This window comes from Aythya ferina, assembly GCF_964211825.1.
Source record: "Aythya ferina genome assembly, chromosome: 6".
NCBI lineage: Eukaryota > Metazoa > Chordata > Aves > Anseriformes > Anatidae > Aythya > Aythya ferina.
The window spans coordinates 28,664,786-28,684,484 of NC_140303.1; the positions used below are offsets into that span (position 1 = coordinate 28,664,786).

At 41.4% G+C, this 19,699-nt stretch overlaps 1 protein-coding gene across 8 annotated transcripts in view; it reads right to left on the reverse strand.

Moving 5' to 3' along the window:
- The window catches only part of PTPN4 (protein tyrosine phosphatase non-receptor type 4), a 114,183-nt gene that overhangs the window by 73,392 nt on the left and 21,092 nt on the right, over positions 1-19,699 (reverse strand). The window contains exons 1-2 of one of the 8 annotated variants that reach the window (XM_084524526.1): positions 11,316-11,378; positions 10,864-10,973 (exon numbers count right to left, since the gene is read on the reverse strand). The exons of 5 other annotated variants lie outside the window; for them this stretch is intronic. The gene's annotated coding sequence lies outside the window, so the exon portion shown is untranslated. Of the gene's footprint in view, positions 1-9,386; positions 9,506-10,863; positions 10,974-11,315; positions 11,384-19,699 lie in introns of those variants that run through there. 2 more of the 8 variants (XM_084524521.1, XM_084524522.1) reach the window with 2 other exon arrangements.

Sequence of the window (19,699 nt, forward strand, 5' to 3'; positions counted from 1 at the left end):
GTACTCTGAAGAAAGTCAACGCACAATGAATTCATTGTTAACATTTCCGTTACATAGAAAAAAAAGGCACTAAATTCATGGAATCCAATACTGCCTTACAAATTACAACACCACCTTATCCCAAGAAAGTCAGTCCTTTACTTATTGTCCATTGTCCACTCCCTAAGTTGTCTCCTTTTTATTGTTTTTCTATTTTTAAAAGAGACTCAGAACAGCATTTTCACTTCAAGAAGTATTATAATTGATGTGCATCATAGCTACTACACTCCCAATATCAGAGGTAATTACGTAATTAATTTCAGTGCAAAACAGCAAAAAAAAACTTACTCCAAAAATGTAGACAAACACAAAAACAGCAAACACACAAAGACTTTGAAGCATTATTCTGCAAGGCATGTGTGTTCAGTGTATAAGTATTAGACAAGAGAATACAGTGATAAAAATACTAGCATTGCTTTGTATTACAGTATGAATAGGTAAAGGTTTGTCGAAATACTGAACCTTCCATCTAGGTCCATTTAATTGTATTTATGTATTTAGTTTGAAGAGACAAACAGTTCTTATTTTCCAAGTAAAGAATTGGGATCAACACAAGTCTGTATCTTGGACTAAGTGCTGATAAACAAAATGCGTGAGTTGAGATGCTACTGTCACTTTTCAAAACCGAGATTCTCATTGCTGCCCTGCAACTGTTGTCCAGCAAAGAGCTTATGTGCATGCTTTCAGTATGCTGTTAGTCCTCTCCAACAGTAGCAGTTATATTCTTAAAACTTTGCAGAATCACTGCCTGCAATTCACTTAATTACACACTCAGACAACTATTTCTACATCCTTTGATAAAGGTGTAAGCAAAGTTTCATAACTGAAGTAGAAAATATAAAGAAACAATAAATTATAATACCTTAAAAGTTAGTAAAATATTCTCAAAACTCATTACTAAAATAACTTCAAAAATGTTCACGGGTTTGCTTCCTAATTTTGGTGACACGTGTAGGTGTTTACCAATGAATAAAGGAGAATTTAGGAGAGGACAATTATCCCATCTGCAAATAGAGTAGAGAACTTGCCTGGGTCACAACAGAATCTGTGGCCCTGTATACACAAATGAAAAGGTGTCACAAATAAATGATAAATCCCTTCCTAAAGTTAACAGCTTAGTTACTTAGGCTCTTGTGGGGAAGTGGAAGACCAAGATTCAAGCCAGTGAATTGGGAAGGGCTGGGAATTTGTCGTTCAGCCTTCTTCCCACTGCCTGCAGTCAACAATCCTGAGTGACTGCCCCGAAACTTACTGGGATATTTTGCTTTTCTAGAGTAGGTCTATATCTCTTTCAAAAAGGCCACATATCTCAGACAAAAATATATTTTATTTTTTTTTGATGAAATCCGTCCTTGCAAAAAGTATCCATTTTGACTTAATTCCAGTTACTATGACTTCACAACTGCAACAATGTCATTTTCATGCTTAATTACAGCAAACTTCTCTTAGTTTTGATAAACCAATTCAACAAACCAAGGATGGATAGAGACACTAGGTAAACACACCAGCTACAAGCTGAACTCATGACTTGCAATGATAAAATCATGAAAAATGGTGTTGCAAGCATTCGAACTCCAAAGCAAAAAGCCCAGCAAGAACATACACGTCTGACAACTCATGAAGAAGCTGCTTCCACTCTACCGTCTAACTTCTCATATCTAAAAGGCAGAAGAAACCCTGAACAGATGCGACCAGGTAGCTGAGCCTCCGTATCAGTGATCTGAACCAACAACATAATATTTCATGAATAATATGTTATGCCCTGTTGACACCATCTAAAAGTCCATCACCTTAGTAGCTGCAACAATGTGAAAATCAGCATCTAAGAAATCTTTAACAGTGCAGCTACAAAACCAGTAACTCCAGCTGAGACTTTACAGTGGTTATTCACTTGTGAACTGAATTATTTTTTTATATACAGTTTATCTACACCACAGAAATAACACTTTGACACACTTACTTTTACCAGGATTTCAACAAACCATAAATCAAACAAGACACAGTGAAGGTTAGCAGACTCCTTTCCTAAGGATACCAACACCAGTGCACAAAATAAGACTGTTCAGCTTACAAATATGTATTCCAGTCCACAAGAAATGATTTAATAGTGTGTTAGGAGACTCTGAACTCAACAACCCACAGTTTAGCACCAGAAACCACCACGATTTACAGGAACAAAGAGCTGTTCCTATGAAGCCTGCTAGTCTCTCCCTCTTTTTGTTCTCTTTGCTGATCAACATCAACAGTTTCTTCCTCCCTCATTACTGCCTTAAACCAGCCAGAAAGCAGCAATTCACCACAGCGAACAAGCAGAAAATCTGCCCTCAAAACCCTTTAAGACCAAGCAAACATTGTGTCCTTCAATGGACACAACCCACAGACCCAGCACGGATGTTGCTGTAACACTGATGATTTTCACTCCAACCAACCAAAACCATCGACCAGTTGCAGACGGTGACTCAAGCCTTCCTCCAATGTACAGAAATGAAATGGTCGAAGAACTCCATTGAGTTCTCTAGGGAAACAGAAACTGGATCAGGAAAGTTCACCTGGCTTGAAGACCTAGATGGCAGGGCCTCCTCATTCTCTCTAAGGAAGGAAGAAAAGTACAGGACACCCGTATTGCTCCTCAACAGCCTGGAGTTTAACATCTTCCTGGTGTGGAGCTCATGCTCACACCATAGCGGACACCAGTTATTTGCAAACATTTTCATCTTGGTATTGAGCTTTCAAAGTCAGGCAGTGAAGCAAGTCCAACGCACAACACATAGCAGCCTAAAGAGCCACCCATCTTGCATTACAGATTTCTGCCATCAAACTCGGAGGCTTCTACAGCTACAGGACACAGTTTTAAGGCTAAGTATAAGAACAGAAATCCTGAAATACTTTGACAAAAGGGAAATATAACAGCCATGAAAGTAATAGAGAGGAAGGTGACAAAATACAGACTATTTTCTGCAAATGACATTCAAATGTACTCTTTCTCCACATGTCAGCAAAGAAACTATGCAAATGTGCAGGAATTACTTTAAAATGCCTTCACTATCACATGCACTTGGAAATATTCTTCCTTCTAATTTCTGTCAGGGCTATCACGCAACTGCTTTGTGGCCAATCACGTGAACACAAACCTTGTTTAAACCTCTGCCAGCATATGTACATACAAAAACGATGCAGCTGCTAAGCACAGGCAGACCTTGCACCTACCAGTCTTACTGTGACACTTGTTTTACAACATAGCTTGCTCCTAACCTTTTCCATATCATCTTTACTTCTCTTTTCTTCCAGAAATACATACCAGAAACACTAGTAATTTTCCTGAGCATCATTCTTGCTACACATTTTGAAAACACACTAGAAAAACAGTAAGATGACTGGCAATTACTCAATCACTTATGAGGGTAGACATCATAACTATCTGATTTCCCAGCAAAAAATGATATATAAAATGAGAAAACTGGTTAAAAGCTCAACTGCACTGGTTGTAGCCTTCTGAAGCAAAGATACATTACAGCCGAAGTTAGCATGCAACAGGTAAAGAAGCTGCAAAGTGAAATCCACAGACCTAAGAGAAGAGTTCAGGCAAAAGGTCAGAGTCAACCCGGAACAGTCTCAGAATAACTGGTTTACACAGCAGCCTAACCTGAGCAAGGTACTACTGCGTATGCACGTGCACGTCATGGTCACTATCATGGCCTCTCACACTAAGTAAAATCTTTTTTATATATATGCAAGTGGATTCATTAAATTGGATTTCAATTGGGTTAATCTTTGCATATGAAAAAGGTTTCTGGTTAGAGTTTCTCAGCCTTCTGCTAAGCACGTAGCATTTAGACACTTGAATTAATAATCCAAAGCATGTGCTGCTACAGCAACTGGAGAAGGACAGAACTTGTGCAATGAAACTCCTCTTACCTCTCAGGTCTATGGAGGGAGTAAGTTGCACATTTCCTGCCTGAGCTCAGGTTTCAAGCGATGAAGCAATTCTAGGGAGTGTTCCCTATCAAAGGGCAGAACATTCCTGTGATACTTGCTTGGTTAGGGCATTAAAGAACATACAGAAGCTTCAAAAGTGAATTTTCAGCATCCTCTATTCTTTTATATAAAATATATAATAATGTAAAATGACTATTTGCTTGGGCTTACAATAAACTAACCAATTCTAAGCAGCTTAACAATTAAGCAGTTGGTTAAGATGATAATTAACTGAAATTCAGTTTACCCAAAAGTACAACTATTTGCTGACTCAAAGTAAAAAGTTCTTTTAATGAGACTTAACATCATGTACTGTACACAAAGAGCTACCCTGGTAAGGTACAGTAGGCATGTGAGCTTGCAAGGACATGAGAAATTTTCATGGCTAATCTAAAGAACCTATTACATTGACAGATTAAGAACACAGCTTTTGGAATGTTTTCCAGTTTGTTTAGAAGCTGGTATTTTAGCAACCCAGAAGACACCTATTCCCACTCTATAGCCCACCTGTTGATTTGGGTCCAACACATTACATGAATTGGCTACAACAGTTGGAAGACTAGGCCCATATCTTCATAATATGGTGTAGTTTGATTGTATTAAATAGAATGCAGACCCTGTGGCTACTAGCATCACCCAGATAATCCAATTAACAGAAAAAAAAAATTAAAAGCACAAAGAAAATCTTGAAGCTTTCTAAAACATATCACAACACATGGCATTTCAAACACCATGCTGTAACTCTTTTGTACTCACTTTCGTATACATTTACCAAGAATATGGTTAATGAGCTATATTAAATGTTTTAGACAAAAATGGCTAGAAAATACAAAACATTAGTTGATAGGCCATTATTTTGAAGGAAGTCCACATTAGCCCAAGGAATAAAAGTTCAGACTTATCTTTCAAAAATTCACTTTGAAAGCTATCAACAATTCTGATGTAGCACACAGCTACAGGGCAGTCCTTGTAAGCAAAATTGGAGCAGAAATGCATTTTCAATTCAAATGAACCAAGCCATATACTACAGTCCTGAACTCCTCCTAACTTTTTAATATTTTATTCATTTATTCCTGCATTCTGCTGACCAAACAATGGAAAGTATTCCAGATTTTGAAAGCTGATACTTAATCTTTGGGTTATTTCACTTTGGTGTCACAAGGTCCAATCTAGACTTCTGGTCAGTCACCAGCATCAGTAATGATTCTGGGCTCTATAAAAATCTTCTGTTTATTTTGTAAATTAATTAATTATCTGTAAAACAGATACATCAATCAAATCCATTCTGCTTAAGGATAATGGTAGCTTTACATGAGTATATCATATGGCCACTGATAAAAAAAACTTCCTAAAACATACACTGGAAAAGAGAGAGGTCTTTTTCCAATGAACTGTGACAGTTGCAGTGACTAGGTAAATGAAGCCCAAGCATGCTTCACTCAGTGTTACAACATTCCCAAAGAGCTGCAAGTCTTCCACTCTTGAGAGCAATAAAGAACAACTGACCTACATGGCCCCAAAATGTCCATAGCCCCACCTGCATCTCAACAAGAGAGATCCTCTTATATTTTGCTCTTCCACATCCTTGAGCCTCACACACACAGCGCCAGATCTAACACAGGAAGCATTAATCCTTAAAATTCATCTAACAGTTTCTGACAGCTTTGGGCCCAAAGTTTAATACCCGAGAGAAAACTGAATTTCGCTGCTCTCCTCCACCATCAGCTTCCAAGAGAGCTCATTCTCCTATACGTGAGCTAACAGACAATTAGTATTTTACCACCCATTTATTCAGGTAAGTTTCTAAAATTGTTAGTTCACCTTTTTATGAGCATGTGGATAATGATTTAGTCTCCTTTGGACAGAGGTTTCAAATCTTGAGCAACTGCTGTGAGATATCAAGCAGCATTTTCACAGTTGTAATCATATAATTACTAATACTGACAAAAGATTAAATGCACAGCATCTTGCTCCATTACTACACAAACTGTATTCCTTCCAATATATATACTTATTTAGGTATTTATACATATATGTCAATTTTATATAAACTAGTATTTGGTCATCCTATACAGTCAATCTGTTAGATAAAGCTGGAGGACACTTACCAGAACACAAATCAATTCAGTAGTACTGCAGCCATCTACTATTTCATCTGAAAAATAAACCATTTCTACAATCTGACCATTCCCTTCCTTTCTCCTCCCTTCCCCGAAGAACAAGAGCGCAGCTAACAGAAAAGCCTATTATAAATGATGCTTCTGACTAATTAAATGTCAATACTCATTATGCTGGAACTGCTGTATGCCCAATGAAAAAGTCCTCTCAAGTTCAATTGCTCACTTTCTCTGCTTTGGGTCTGAAATACGACAGTAGGGGAAGTCTGGAAGCTGCTTTATCTTCACTCCTACAAGTAACATTTCAGGAAACACAAAGACAGGAAGATAAACTTCATTAAGCTGAGCTTACAATACTTATTGGCACAGTGTATAAGTAATACTAATAAAACAGTACTTCTTAGAAACTGTGCCATCAACCCCATCAATTATTTTGGAACTAAAACATTATGTCCTCACATTCTATGCCATTTATTCACATGAAGAAAGCAACTCTTCCACCCTTGCTATCCAGGACTCAAGATCAGTCTTGGCCTTAGGAGACATTAGAAGTCTGTGTAGAAAAAAATACAAATAGATGTACAAATAGAATACTATTTGTAAGTAAATAGAATACTATTACTTACACTGAATAGCTCAACGTGGTTCATTTTAAACCCATTTTTACTTTTAAATTTATTTTGTCCACACCATATTACAACTGACAACCTGCTAAACACAATATACCCATAGGTACCCTAACAAACCGGAAAAGACCACTTATCCCTGTATTAAGGCATTTTGCATTCACAGCTTTCTGTAAACAACCAGCACCTGTAATTATCTCCGGGAGTCACTTGGATCACAGTGCAACAGCTTTACAGAACAGTTTTGGAAAGACATAACATGGTGAGAGGGAAGAGAGCACGCTGCTGAAGCTAGAACCACCTCTAAGCATATTGGTGTAGTTTAAAGCCTGTAATATGAAAACAGCTGCTGTGAATTTGCAGGAAGTCAGGGGAGGGAAGACAAAAGGTCAGAATAAGTAACAGATCATTACCAGATGTTATTGGATGGGCCCCCTGTGGACATTAGAGACATCAGGGAGGCCAGAATACTAAAATGACCATATTTCACAGCTGACAAAAGCCAATTTCAGAGCAGGGAGAGGCCCTGCCCACCCCACCTTCCCATACAATGTTCCTGCTGTAAGCTCACGGCAAGCACCAGCTACAGCTATGCCCAGCCTGGGAGCCAGCTGGAGCCACACGGAGGGGGCAGCGCTTGGCTGCGGTCACTGCACAGCTCCACGGCCACTTAAACTAACAAAGAAGCACACGTGGAGTGAGCAGCAGCCCACACTTCTGCTGGAAAAAGCAATTTAGGATGGAAAACGGCAAATCTAGTAGGGAAAAATAAATGAAACTACCTATGTAAAAAAACAAAACAAGAAACCCCATAGCAGACCAAACCTTGTGTAAGGGCAGAAGAGGATAAAGCTGCCTGCACAGAGAACTAGGAAGAGGAGTATTGTATTTAACTACCCCTCTGTTGTAAAAATATTACAAAATAAATACTTTAATGCATTGATCGTTGATTGGAACTTGTTTCCTACTATGCATCTGTCAGCTCATGATACTTGAAGGCTTTTATCATTTGCATAATTTTATCAGGAATGAACAGAAGAACTTTCAAAAGTGACTTCCCTCTCCAATGATTTAAAGTAGATTAGATCAGAACCTGCCCTTATTTGAAAATAGCCTTAAAAATGGAAATCCATGATCCTAACACAGATGATTACTAATGCAACTCTTCCCATTCCTGGAGCTGGACCTCTTATTTTGGTTTCATGACTCAATCCTATAATAAGATTTAATACATGGAGATTATAACGAAACGTTACCAAAATACCTTCCGATAGAAACTTCTCAAAATAAACTTGCAGTAATTTTTAAAATGTGTTCCCTAAACTAGGTTAAATAGTTTTAAATAGTTTTTGTCATTAAAAAGAAGTTTTGGTTCCCATGCAACTCTAAAATAAGGAAGCCTAAACTCTTTACTAACCGAAAGAGAGAGGGCTGAAATCAGTGGAAGTTCAGATAGACTAAAACAAGAAGCTGCATTTTTAACATTAAGAAGCCAAGAGAAATAAATTAAAATAAAAACTGCTCGTTTTCAACAGCAGAATACACCTAAGTAAATAAAACAGAGGAAAAACACCGAATGCAGTACAGTTGCATGTTATAATTTGTATGTGTTATGCATGTGACCGTAAAGCAACACAAATCACACATTCCATATACCCTACAAGCCTCACCCACAATTATTTGAAGGTAACATTAACAGAAAACAAACGAATGGGAAAAAACTGTGGGCTGGTTATTAACCATCCATGGATCAATACTGCTGCATGCAGTAGGATCTGCAAGTCCGGAGCAGCTCTAGTTCTAGCCATGGCATGTGTCTTGTGAAGTCTTTGAAGCCTAAGGCAGTCTGAATTGAAAACAAACTGGCAAATTTCAGAAAAAGCTTTTATTCTACTCATAGCCAACTTCAAGTTGAATTTTGGCTGGCACTGGAACTGAAGTATTAGACAGAGGGAGGAAAGTTGTCTGTGTATATTCTGTTCAGAGTAACTAAACCTAAGCCAAATTATCTTCAATAGACTTAAACATAGCAGATGCTAATTCTAAGGCTGAATATAACTAATTGGACACTCTCCATCAAAATTAGTTTTTAATCAGAAATGCCGCTTCCACAAAATAGAAATTTTCACATGGAAAATTTCAGTTTTGCCAAAAAACACCGATTTTCCGCTGGGAACATTAAAATAATGGCTGTCTGGCTACCTGCCTGGAAAACTCTTGTCAACTTCACTTCTTCCTCCAACAAGCAACACGCCAAGGAAAGTCTTCGAGCAGCGCTGCCCAGAGAAGTGACCTCACTCCATCCGTGCCCCTGGCTCTCAGCTCCGTCTCGCGCTCCTGCCCGGAGCACCGGACACTCAGCCGCTCCCCAGCTGTGGGCCCCGGGGTGCAAGACTGCAGCAGTTCCCCCTTTGGCTGCTCTTGGCAGAGCCCGAGCTCTGAACCAGAGCTAAAAAGCTCCCTGCCCAGGGGGACAGCAGGTTTGCTGACAGACCTGCCCAGTAGCAAAAGAATCATACTATTCATAGCATCCCAAATCTGAAGTTTTCCTTTTACTCCCTCCCGCCCCTTTCACATTTTTGCTACTTCAACTTCAACCCAGTCTTAGATAAGTATTTTTCTGACTCACCTCTGCCTCCTCTCAAAGATTTTCTTTATAGGAAACAATTTCCATTTTCAAGCCAGCTCAAAAGGACTACAAGTTCACAATGATTTGAGTGAATCTGGCAATGAAAATATCACTCAAGTTCAAGTGACTAAGCAGCTAAATCTGAAAAATCATTCACCTGAAATGAAATGGGAAAAAAAAAAAATCACAATTTGGGGTGGCTTTGTTTCATAAGCAAAGTATCTCAAAGAGGTCTACGCTCCCCAAATTTGTAAGGATTACAAGCCTACTCTGTAAAAGGATAATTTTATAGATCTCATCCAGAAAAAAGCACAATTGCATCTGTATTTCTTACGAAGTATAACCAACAGTTGCAGTTATGAAGTACAAACCAACAATGTCCCAAAGCTGTGGCATACAGACCTCAGCCACAGCGTGCTGCCAGGGATTATGACATTATTGAAAGCTAGATTCAGACTGTGGGCTCCATATATTCTTCCTCATACATTTGAAGTTTCATAAATTATTTATGTACAAAATTGATTGTGATTTAATGAGCATGAAGAAAAACTACACTCACAAGCATTTCTAACAGTTATCTAAAAATGCTTTTACATTAACTTCAAAAGATGGAAATCCACCCCAAACAGACAAATTTACAGAAGCATGAAAAGCTTCTGTTAGGAAAAAAAAAAAAAAAAAAAAAAAGGGTACTAGAAGAAAAGATAACACAAGAGGATGGCAAAGACCCAAATTTATGTAAAACTTAAATAATTCTTGCTAGGCTTTATCAAAGTAGGCTTCTGGAAAAAAATCAAGTTGGTTTTGTTTGTTTGTTTCTGAATATCACTGTTTTGTACCTTATAACTTCGTTCTTTATAGAATTGCATAGTATTAGTTTGAAGTTTCCGCAAAATTAACAAAAACTACTGTAGTTACTAATGGAGTGGAAAGCAACAGCACACTGTCAAGGCTAACTCTGAAGACACTGAAAACAACAAAACAAAAACAAAACAAAACCAAAAAAAAACAAAAAAAAAAACCAAAAAAAAACAAAAAAAAAAACAACACTAGAATCCCACATCCTAAAAGTAAAGGCCAAAGTTGCATGCATACAACAAACAGCCACAAAACCTAGAAAGAATTTTTAATACAAACCCACCAAATGAAGTCACGCCATGTTACCCAAGTGAAAATAAAATTCAGTGATAAAATCTGTACTTACATACTATTCATCTCAGCCCAGACAATTAAATCTCAGACATTAATAAAAAGTATCTGACCTCCAACTAAATATAACAGTGAATTAGTTCCCAGATGAGGGGCACATGTTTTCTATGTAGAAATATTTATTACCATTGCATTTCATAAAACATCTGATTGAGAAAAATTATCTAAACATTCTGCTTGGAACGGAAAAGTTCTAAAATCGGCACAAAACCAGCGAGCAAGATACTGTTGGTTTGAGATGAAATAATTCAGCTATTCTATGATTTACAGAATTTCCAGTAGGAAAACAGCTGCTCCTCAGAAGCGCTCACATTCAGCAACACAACAGACTTTAATGCTTGTCACATTGGCTCTGTTCAGTATGAAGTTTCATGCCTGCTGAAAAGAAGCAGGAACAGAACAAAGTTACAAGCCAGTTAACCTTAAAATTAAGCAATAAAAGAAACTGATCACAGCTCCAACTGGAATAAAACAGTCGAGAAGGGCAAGTGAACACACATGCAGAGTGAGCATGTGATGAAGCTAAAAAGCAATAGGCTATTAAAAGGAGAAAGTTCTACAAAATTATAAAAGGCTATTATAAGCCTTATGCCCCACTACTATTTATCACACCACTATTTATGGTTTCTCTCATGTATTTACCGCTTTTAAGCAAGAACACCACCCTGAATGCAGTTTAATCGCCTGCATAACACAGGGTCTTCAATTTCATTTACTTACTTCTACACTGCGCCTGGGAAGTTTCATCTGGCCAAATCGATTTCCTGATAAAAGGTAGCAGACACCTCCTGCAACAAACCAGCAAGGGAAGAGCTCATCACCTCTGACGATACCTTGACTGTAATTAAATTACCTCTTAATCTTCTTCATAAAACAGCCAGCAGTCTGCAACTCCACTGCTAAAACCTATCCTCTGCCTCTAAAACCATACGGTGGTTCAAATCCCAACCCGAGTCCCTTCGCCGTGCTGCTCAGCCCTGAGGCAGGGGCGAGGTTTTCTGTCATTTCCCTGACCAGCACCAGCAATGCCAGCCGGATCATGGCCACAGCCCAGGAGGTAAGCCCACACATCAAGACAGCAAACCTGTTCAAATTCGTGGTAGGAAAGAACAGACCAAATTTTTGTTGTTGTTTTTATTTTTTAAACAAAGCCTAACTCTAAGAAAACCACGTTGTCAGAGGTAGTTAGATACCTAGTCACTACATTTCCATTAAGTGAAACACAGATAATAAAATAACCTAACCATAAGTTTACCTCAGAAGTCTTAAGTGATTAATTTAGCTTTATGTGCCGCAGTGAAGTTCACCCTACTCATGTCCAAAAATTTGCTGTTAAAGAATGAATATATGCTATTTTAATGTTCAACTGAGAATATGACATCATAGCCTTTCCTTATTTTTTTTTCCACTGTTTTAAAGAATAAGGATATAGCATTGCATTCCTCTTTGAAGCCAAAGGACTGAAGCAGCAGCCTGGTTTAGGAGCCTTCAGTCCCAACTAATTCGCCTTCCAACATACAGAAGCCTCACAAAACACTCAGCAATAAAACCATTTGGACGGCCCCTTCCAGTGCACCAAAGCCAACAGATGCTGTGCAGTGCCCGGGCTGCTGGAGAACAGGCACTTGGAGGGCTGCTGCAGCTCTGCTGTGGCCAGATCTCCTCCACAAAGCACAGCCCCACCCTTAGCCAGGCTCCCCAAATGCCTACCTGTGTTCCAAGCCCATAGCAGAAGTGCCAAGCACGTGAAGCGCGTGGCAGGCTATGAAAAACTGAGAGCAGAGCCCCAGCGCCAGCCTCAGTGAGCACGTTTACAGCAAGGTGGCTGTGCTACTAATGCCAGAAAGGGAATTCATAGTCAAAATTAAAAGGGTAACACAGATCTGCAAGGGAATAAATAAATCAATACTTATTCATAACACTAACTATCTCCAAATACTTATAAGGAACTCACGTTTCACACTGCTGATCTGTAACATGGCCTGTGTAAAACCTCCCTGCCACTGGACTCACTGCTCATGCACAAGTGGAGAAATTCCACCTCCGAAGCCATCTGATGAGCTTCTCCACAGGACAACAAATATGATCCCAAACCTTGAATATATGGAAATTCAGTACAAACCAGTACGTAGAGAGCTGACATTTAGCTAAAGCCCCAATCAAAGGCAAGGAGATAACTCTGCACCACACAAATGAAGGAAGAAAATGATGTTGCTGTGTTTACACCCAGGAGATAAATACACCCTCAGGCACACCTGTGGTCCTTGCCAAACCAGTAAAGGACAGCAGGCTTTCTGACTGGCAGTTCAGATTATTTTAGAGAGGAGAACAGTTAACTTTTAAGTTGCACACGTACTTGCATTGGTACAACAATTGACAAACATTTTTAAATAATAAAAAAAAAATCCTCCTCAGCACCGTGGACAAACGTAACGCTCTCTTTTCAGAGTAGGATGCCAGTGTTAGTAGGACTACAGTAAATGTTTTAGGTGTTGATGACTAAATTTACTAAATGACCATACTTCCAGCATGCACTGGTATGGGGAGATGCTAATCTCTGACAAACTGAAATTTCTCCAACACTGTGGAGCCAAAATAATTTGAGTCTTTTGACAGAAACAATAAATGCAAGTGTCCCTAATGAAGAAAAGATGGGCAGAATGAACCCAAGTTTCTCGGCATCTTGTCCCTTTTGCAAAGGTGAGAATGAAAGTCTTCGCTGTTTTCTACAGAAGTAGTAGAAGGGAAGCTGCCAGCAAGTGAAGTCAGCACTTCCTTAAATACCTTTCCTTTGAGGCTACCAGCAAGTATTTTCTTTCTGCTCAAGGGCCAAGCAGTCAACATTTTGGGACAGATTCATTTCCTTTTTCTAAAAGGGAACAGAAGCTACTGTGAAAAAACAAACTCTCAAAACGCAGAGCTCAAATTAGAGTTTGTGCCTCTGAATAACGCCACGTGCAAGAGACTGTTGACAGTAGGAGGATGGTGCACCTTTAAGTAATCCTAAAGTACCCTGGCTGTTGCTCAGTGTTGTTTACCCTGAAAGGCAGGTACAAATATGGGTCCTATAGGTTACAGATTCACAAGCTGATGCAGCAGTCATGCTGGAACAACAAGGATAATTATTATTGAAACCATTTCTTTTCTTCCTTCAAGTATTCCAGATCTTCTCCATGTCCTTCCTTTACTTCTCAAGGCTGTAATGAACCCCTTTTAGATTGTTATATTCCCTTCACAACTCAAATCCTTCTCTACCTCATACCCATTTCTCCAATCACCTCTCAACTTTTCTTCTCTGGCCTACTTCATCTTTGTCTTTACCATTCCCTAGTCCTTTGGGGTAGGCACAGAAGATGGAATAGCCACAGAAATTATCAGAACATCCCCCAGGACCACAGAAAACCAAGCATACCACCTGGAGGCAAGAAGGGAAACTGTAGCCAGACAAAAACCATGCCCAAATCTGCTCCAAACATCCAAGGGTAATGCCACATTCACCTAGATTTAGAGTAACACTGCCTGATGGACACTACTGAAATGCTTTCCACGTGATCACAAATGGAAAGGATAGATACAACACCTTTGCCTACACAGCATTATAAAATCTTTAAATGCCTTTTGTTTCACAGAATTTAAAGCTGAGGTACGGAGAGATTCCAGTAGCTTTCCAGCAGCTACAATTTTCTGATACCTAAAAAAAAAGAAACTTACAGCCTGTACCAGCATCAAGAACATACTAGTACAATATCAACTCAGAAGATAAAAGATAACATTCGTTTTTATTTTAAAGTGGGCCTACTGCACAAAGCACATTGAGAAGGACCAGCGTAACCACATACAGATGCATCTAGGAATATGGCACCGAGAGGATACGAGCTCTGAGCCGGCACTCTGCCACCACTCCGGTCGGGCACTACGTTTAAAAATGCTCTTCATTCATGTGCCTCTACAGTCAGGTCCAATTTGTCTTACACCCCCTTCTCTAGGCACTCTTATAATTAAACTAACAATCCTCTCAGCTTCCCCAATCTATTTGCCACCTTCTGCATTACGTGACAGAAAGTGAAACTTCTGCTTCTTACAGAGAACCACTATTTTTTGCACTTAAAGGCAAAGACACAACATGAAAAAAAAAAAAAAAAGCTATTATGTGACTTTTTATTTTAACGCATCAGTAATCATCTCAGGCTGCTTATTACAAAGTTTTTTTCATTATCTGGAATTCATATCCTTAAAAAAATAAAATAAAATAAAAGCTTTTTCACTAATAGCTAAGCTGTATTATCTCAGAAGCACAGTTTGTTTATACTGCCTATGGAAAATATTATTTCTCCCAGCTGCTGTAAAAATAGGTTCTCAGGCTTTAAATAAAACTAATTTTTTCTTATCTAATACCGCCATAGGGTATAAAACCAAAATATCTTATTGATTTTGGTCAATTTTAATTAAATTTTCCATGCTGAATTAATACCAACATTAACCCAAAATATATTTCTGAATTTTGAACATAGGAGTTATTTGAATTCCTTAAGTTGCGCCTTCCTATGTACATCCTTGTAGTGGGTTTACGTGGCAAGGTTTTGGTAGCATGGAGCCATAGGGGTGGTTTCTGTGAGAAAGATCTAGAAGCTGCCCCATGTTTGGGAAGGGCCCCATTGTTTTCCAGATCCGAGCCAATAAGCGATGTTGTTTTGCGCCTCTGTGAGAGCATATTTAAGACAGGGAAAAAACGCTGCGCCACACAGCAGCCGGGAGAGTCAAGGGAGTGGGAGAACAGCCTTGCACCAAGGTCAGTGTAGAAGGAGGGGGAGAGGTGCTCCAGGCGCCGGAGCAGAAGTCCCCTGCGGCCTGTGGTGAGGACCATGGTGAAGCAGGATGTCCCCCTGCAGCCCATGGAGTACCACGGTGGAGCAGGGTTCCACGCTGCAGCCCGTGGAGGAGACCACGGTGGAGCAGGTGGCCCTGCACTGATGGAGGCTGCCGCCTGTGGAAGACCCCTGCCGGAGCAGATTCCGGGCCGGACCTGTAGCCCGTGGAGAGGAGCCCACGCAGGAGCAGGTGATCTGGCAGGAGCTGCTGCCCGTAGGGGAGCCAGGTTGGAGCAGTTTTCTCCTGAGGGATGGACCCCGTGGTACGGACCCATATCTGGAGCAGTTCTGGAAGAGCTGCTGCCTGTGGGAAGCCCACGCCGGATCAGTTCATCAAGGACTGCATCCCGTGGGTGGGACCCCACAGCACAGGGGACGAGAGTGACCGAGAAGGAGCGGCAGAGAAGAAGTGCTGTAGACTGACCATAACCCCCATTCCCCGTTCCCCTGCGCCGCTCGGGGGGAGGAGGTGGAAGAGGGTGGATGGGGGGGAAGGTGCTTTTGGTTTTTTTTTCCCTTTGTTTTCTCACTTCTCTCGCTTGTTAGTTGTAGGCAATAAATCTTACTATCTCCTTATGCCGAGTCTGTTTTGCCCGTTACAATAATTATTGCGTGATTTTCTCGTCCTTATCTCAATCCTTGAGCCCTTTTCACATATTTTCTCCCCATTCCTCTTTGAGGAGGGGGAGTGAGAGAGCGGCTGTGGTGGAGCTCGGCTGCCCACTCGAGCGGAACCACGACAGTCTTTTTTGGCGCCCAACGTGGGGCTCAAGGAATTTGAGATAAGGATGATAGTTAGTAGAAGTAACGGGCAAAAATATGTGCAGGATGATTGTTAGGAATGTACAAGTTGTGAAGAATTTAAGAAAGCAGTAACTGTGATATGTTAGTGTGGTGAAGGGACGAGGGGTGGTGTGTGTGTAAAATGTCCACCTTGTCGGTGCTGTGATGATGTTATGTTTATTTTGGTGTGGTGAATTCTTTTTCTTTTTGATGTAAGTGAAGTTTGTGAAGGTTGTTGTGATAATTGTAAAGTGAGAGTATGTTGTGAGTAGTCTTAAATATGCTTTTAACAGAGGCGAGGGGTGGAATGTAGTGGGTTTACGTGGCAAGGTTTTGGTAGCATGGAGCCATAGGGGTGGTTTCTGTGAGAAAGATCTAGAAGCTGCCCCATGTTTGGGAAGGGCCCCATTGTTTTCCAGATCCGAGCCAATAAGCGATGTTGTTTTGCGCCTCTGTGAGAGCATATTTAAGACAGGGAAAAAACGCTGCGCCACACAGCAGCCGGGAGAGTCAAGGGAGTGGGAGAACAGCCTTGCACCAAGGTCAGTGTAGAAGGAGGGGGAGAGGTGCTCCAGGCGCCGGAGCAGAAGTCCCCTGCGGCCTGTGGTGAGGACCATGGTGAAGCAGGATGTCCCCCTGCAGCCCATGGAGTACCACGGTGGAGCAGGGTTCCACGCTGCAGCCCGTGGAGGAGACCACGGTGGAGCAGGTGGCCCTGCACTGATGGAGGCTGCCGCCTGTGGAAGACCCCTGCCGGAGCAGATTCCGGGCCGGACCTGTAGCCCGTGGAGAGGAGCCCACGCAGGAGCAGGTGATCTGGCAGGAGCTGCTGCCCGTAGGGGAGCCAGGTTGGAGCAGTTTTCTCCTGAGGGATGGACCCCGTGGTACGGACCCATATCTGGAGCAGTTCTGGAAGAGCTGCTGCCTGTGGGAAGCCCACGCCGGATCAGTTCATCAAGGACTGCATCCCGTGGGTGGGACCCCACAGCACAGGGGACGAGAGTGACCGAGAAGGAGCGGCAGAGAAGAAGTGCTGTAGACTGACCATAACCCCCATTCCCCGTTCCCCTGCGCCGCTCGGGGGGAGGAGGTGGAAGAGGGTGGATGGGGGGGAAGGTGCTTTTGGTTTTTTTTTCCCTTTGTTTTCTCACTTCTCTCGCTTGTTAGTTGTAGGCAATAAATCTTACTATCTCCTTATGCCGAGTCTGTTTTGCCCGTTACAATAATTATTGCGTGATTTTCTCGTCCTTATCTCAATCCTTGAGCCCTTTTCACATATTTTCTCCCCATTCCTCTTTGAGGAGGGGGAGTGAGAGAGCGGCTGTGGTGGAGCTCGGCTGCCCACTCGAGCGGAACCACGACAATCCTGTACCAGTACCTCAGCTCTACAGATTTGGTCTTTGCTATAATTGAGTATTACAACATGCATGCAGTCTAACACTGCTGAAGCACTCTTGAAGGCATCAACTCTATCATCCCAGAATTAAAAGGCTAAAAAAGGGCCATATGGCAGGATATGGAATGCGCATATTGAGAAAGGAATCAAGTAACTGGGTTCTTCTGCTCCCCCGTCTCTATTCACATGCACATTGTGCTGCAGATGTTCAGAAGCAGCATTTGCTCAAAACAGAGACACAAGCATCACACAAGCAATGACCAGCTTTGCTGACAAGATGCAATTACTCTCCTTCTAAATAGTAAGAGTATCACCGATCAGACTCAGCTCTACTGGGGCATCAATTCTCTAACTACAAGAAGTGCTTTAAGTGCTTTATTTTTACCCTTAAAAATGTCGGCATTTCCAAAAATATGCTGGTAACCTGAGTTAGCAGCAAGTTCCACCTTACCAAAGATGTAGGAGGCAGCCCAAAATTCAAGTCACAAAGATTCAAAGAGAGCTAAGCCAAAACCAAACCACTAGCCCTCAGTTCTGTTAGCCCAGTGAAGTCCTTCCTGACACAATTAGAGGATCCCTGGTAGGGATGAACGAGCTTAGTGTATCACAGAGGCAAATAGCTTCAACCCACGAGCTAGGGAGGGTCCTTTTCCCATTACAGAGGAGTAAACCTGCCAGCAGATATAGAAATAGGATTAATAGCACACAAAGGAGAGCTGAATACAAACTGTGTGTGCTAAGACTCTGGGGAGCATTCGAGCTGACGATGTCCAGATTGTCCCTTGTGAAACGCAGCACTGTCCTGGCACCAGCCGCACTGTCCATGGGGCAAGTACACTCTGGCAAGTCTCTCTGGCTGTGTTGTGCTAAACACTGACTAGTCATCTAGACAAGACTACTCAGAAAGGTGGTTGGAATGGGCTGCCAACATCACAGAGCTCTCCCACAGCCTCCGAACTGTCAAGAAACTGAGTAAATACTGATAATGTCCTGGCCCGCTGTGAAATTGTTGATGTTTTCTGTGGAAATGTGTGACAACAGCATGTAGATTCCCCGTACCACAACAGGGAAGGCATCCCATTACTAGAAGGGGTTTTGTGGCTCCAGAAACAACGAGAAGAGCAAAACCACACAGATCTGTGGGTCCTCTCACAGCCCAGGAAACATTTGAGAAGTCCCAATTTGTCCAGGGCCAGAAAGGATCCTCTGCAGGTCCATAAACTGGAGTCTGGGAAGGCAGAGAACAGAAGAGATGTGACTCCAGAGATCTCTCAGCCTCTGAGCACAGTGAAGGGGCTGCCGTGGGCACTATCCACCCACCCCAAGTGAAACACGGTCAGGCAGTGCCGCTCCTTTGATAGCAGTGGGGCAGCCCAGAAGGGAGGAGAGGAATCTTTGAGTGTTCTTCAATTTTGGTAACTGAGAGGAAAGAAATGAAAAAGCTTGTCCTTTCCAAATTCAGTCGATGATGTCAGGAAGCTCTGGCAATTTCTTAATAACAAGCATGTTGTTAAGTGTCTCAGTCAGAGACAACGGTAATGGTAAGAAGTTTAACACCACCACCGCCTTATTCCTTTGAAAAGTAGCTCCCACTCTTCAAGGGCCAGCACAGGACATTTATTTACCATAAGCTCAGAGAAAGAATTTCTCACCAGCCAGGAGTATGAGGAATTGGCAATACCCAACCAAAAATGCACTGTTCTCAAACTCTGGAAGCTGGAACCCAGAGAGCAAAAATCCCTGTTATTTAGTGCAAGACCAGCAAGAAGCTCGTGTCTGCTAGTGACAGGCAGGCAGACTGCTAGAAGCTATTCTGGTTCTTTAAGAAGAAAGTAACATTAACATTATTAAATAACAGACATGTCCATCTGTCCTATGAAAGTATATAAAGAGAAGCACAAATTAGAATTTCTTCACAGTGTTAGATCATCTGCCTTTCCCTAAGAAAATCTGCTGAAAAAACAGAGAGAAATGAAGAGGTGCCAACTAGACTGAACAAGTGCTGACAGAGCTCATGGAAGTGCAGAAAAATCTCATCTAGCTCTCAAGAAACCCAA